Source organism: Gossypium hirsutum, chromosome D13 (genome assembly GCF_007990345.1).
Source record: "Gossypium hirsutum isolate 1008001.06 chromosome D13, Gossypium_hirsutum_v2.1, whole genome shotgun sequence".
Lineage (NCBI taxonomy): Eukaryota > Viridiplantae > Streptophyta > Magnoliopsida > Malvales > Malvaceae > Gossypium > Gossypium hirsutum.
The window spans coordinates 36,574,028-36,577,571 of record NC_053449.1 but is presented as its reverse complement, the minus strand read 5'-3'; the positions used below and the strand labels follow the sequence as shown (position 1 = coordinate 36,577,571).

The following is a 3,544-nucleotide window of genomic DNA, read 5'->3' as shown; positions in this document are numbered from 1 at the left end:
CCCTCAAGTAAATATTCAACTTTAGTAGGATTGAATCCTCTAACACGACTGAATTACCTTCCACTTAGAGCTTGTAGACACTTCAGTGGCAATCATCAGCTCGCAAGTACAATGTTGGCACCAGCAGCTCGCTGAAAAGCCTCAATCATGGCTTGCACTAGTGGCTCTACGCCATCTTCCAAGATGTTTTCCCTATGAGCTCCTGCAAAAGATACAATTGAACCAAGGTGATGTTGTTCCCAGTCCAAGCTTCAAATCTTATTCATAATATGAAAAACTTACCTTATTTTCTTTAGCGAGCTTACTTTGCCAATCTGGCGAACACCCCTTGCCATCTTGGAAAACTCACATGTCATCTAGTCAGTCTAGTGAACTGATCCTGGTTCACTCTGGCTAGGCGCACTCCAACTTGGTGAGCCTTAACCTGGCTAGCTCTAATAGCAAAAATGTAACACGCCAAACCTAGCTAAGAAGGTTTGACCCAAATTTGGTGAGTTACATAAGCCACTGAAGTCTCTCCATTAACTCCTAACCTAACCTCCAACACACCACTGATCTGCCTTAATTTGATGTAGCAGATTAAACTAGTTTTCGCACTTTAGGAGATTGAATATAAACATTTTAGTTAAGTTTTAATTACATTTCCGTAGGTTTAGTTAAGTTGTAATTTGAGTCTTTTATTGACCTTAGAGGCCGAATGAGGCCTAAGGGTGAGCTAATATACTTTGTGAGTGTGCAGGAGACCATTAGAAGGTGTACTAACTCAATACCAGTCGCTAGGTTACAACACGGAGCATTTGATGTCGCAACATAAGGAGCGAAATAGAAGAATCCCAAGACAGCTTTCAATATCGCGACATACCCCTGAAGACACCATGAAGTTGAGCATACTACCCATGATTTCGTGATAGAGGACCTGGTGTGTCACAACATCACTTTTGTACGAGGATTAGTTATGAGCCAAGGGTGTTTTGGTTCGTGCAATCAAATGTTAAGCACGAGAACGGCAGCTGACTTAGGGTTAAGGACAACGGTCACCCTAAATTCTATAAATAGGATCATTTAGCACATGTTAGACACACTTTTCAGATTGTATAATTTTCCCTTTAGATTTAGTCTTTAGTTTTTCTCTTTTCTTAAGTTTCATATTTTATTTCTATTCTTGTTATTTACTTTTGTGAAGAAATCAAACTCTGGAATTACTGTCAAAACTCTGTGAGGATTCTGTGCTTAATTTCAACACAAATCAGGCTTCTTCTAAACTCTATTCTTGAATTGTTCTTTATGTTCATTCTTTCCATCAAGTTTATATCATTTATTATATCCATAAGGAACTAATCCTCTTGTGAGGGATTAGCGAGTGGAGTTATGAATAATTAATTGTTTTGTAGGGATTTCTTAACAGATCAGTTGTTCAGTAAAGGAAGAATCTAAATCCTAGGTCTGACAACCCTAGGAAGTCATCAAGGTGAGAATTAACCCAAATTTGGTACGATCTATGCGTGAACATTTTAACCCTGAACCAGTCTGGACTGTGAGCTCTGAAGATACGTAGTTCTTGCCAATTCAGAACTTCAGTGGAAGAACCGAAAGATCCTGCTGGGGTTTGACCTGTTGATTGAACAAGAAAACCTTAGACGAAAGTTGATTATGATTACCAAAGCGAGCTAATCACCCATGCATAGATTTAATACATATTTGATTATTTGATTTCTTTTTTTTTCATTTATTTAATTTTCTTTTATTTCCTTTCATATTATTTTTATTATAGTTTATCAAAATAATTATTTTACATCTTCATACTATAATTCGATTAAAGTACTAATTAGATCTATTTATATTTAGATTAGAACTAGTTTAGTGCTTACCTCCCTTGGGTACGATCCTTGGAGTACTTACCTACTCTGTTGTAACTATACTACAACTTGACTCGTATACTTATGGATACTTCTTGTCACATCTTTTCTATAATATTTCTATTCTGGACGTTGGTAGGTTCGAAGGCAATCAAGTTGTTGGTGTCGTTGCGGGGAGGCAACGTCACTATATTAGTATTAATTTTTGCATATTAATAGAATAATTGGGAAATTTTTAGGTTATAGTTACAAATTTAGTTTTCTTATTTTCTACAAATTTTATCTTTTTGGGTTTAGTGTTGGGGAACACCTATAGAGCCAATCACAGGCCCAGAAAGAATAATATGAGGAAATCATTGACGACAACAACATTTGCAGTAGTAGATGCAGAATCCACCACCTGTTGTAGGCAACGTACTACGTGAGAATCCGCTGTTCGACGAGGCTAACAATAACAGTCTAGAGATCCACCACCACCACCACAACCCATAAATATAAATATGCATGTAATGAGAGGACTCTAAGGGAGTATGCACTACAGAATTTGGATATGGTTCAAGGGAGTATAACGAGGTCGACCATCATGTCCAATAAATTTGAGATGAAGCCAGCTATCCAGATGATCTAGAATAATTTGTAGTTTCGAGGAATAATGACAAAGGATACGAGTCAACATTTAAAACGGTTCCTCCAACTTTGTGATGCCTTTAAATACAATGAGAACACTGATGAAGCTATTCGTTTTCAGTTGTTTCCCTTTTAATTAATTGATAATGCCTTCTCTTAGCTTGATTCGCAAGCACCAGGATCAATCACAACATGGGACAAATTCGCAGTGAAATTCCTACAAAATTTCTTTCCCATTAGTAAGACGATCCAGCTAAGAAGGGAAATTTCAATGTTCAAACAGTTCAAAAGGGAAACCTTTCACGAAGCATGGGAGCAATTTAAGACACTAATTCAAAAATGCCCACACTATGGATTACCTGAATGGTTACGACTGCAAATTTTCTACAATGGGTTGGATGTGCATTCAAGGTCAAGATTAGATAGAGTAATAGGAGGAGCCTTAATGAACAGAACGTATGAGGTGATGGCTCGAACCAAGTTAAAAATTCTAAGTATCAACCTCCTTATCGACAAAAACCCTAGGAAAGGTCCAAGCCAAATGACCATACTATATGTGGTCAATGTTTGGATAGAATCAAGGGGGAGATGCAGTCAATGAGAATAGGCGTGAAATAGATGTAGCTTGAGTGCACCAATTCGACAAGAACATTGACCAAACTTGAAGATCAGATGAGCCAATTGATGAGTATGATGAGAGATATAAAAAGAAAAATTGGCACAGGTATCCCCAGCAATACCAAAAATAATCCTCGTAGAGAAAGGAAGAAGCATGTAAAAGTAATAGCACTCTGCTCAGGTAAAGTACTAAGTAGCCCAGAGACCCCAACTCAAGAAATGCATAAGGGGAATATTGATGATCTTCAGGAAGAATCCTTAGAAGCTAATAATGAACTTGAACTAAAGGAAGTAGTTGCAGCGGCAATTCAGCCAGAGATAGAAATGATTAAAGATTTTTCCATTGCAAAAATATTGTTCTTTTCATGGCTAGAAGAGAAGGAAAGAGGGGATGAATATGAGTTTGAGAGTTTTCTATACTTAATTCAAAACATTAAATGTCA

General features: G+C 37.2%; 1 non-coding gene across 1 annotated transcript; it reads right to left on the bottom strand.

The window, feature by feature from the left end:
- Window positions 1-2,734: 2,734 nt before the first annotated feature.
- LOC121225896 (small nucleolar RNA R71) lies at window positions 2,735-2,840 on the bottom strand. The gene has a single exon (XR_005923799.1). It is a non-coding gene; the product is annotated as a small nucleolar RNA R71 (small nucleolar RNA).
- Between the last annotated feature and the right edge of the window lie 704 nt (window positions 2,841-3,544).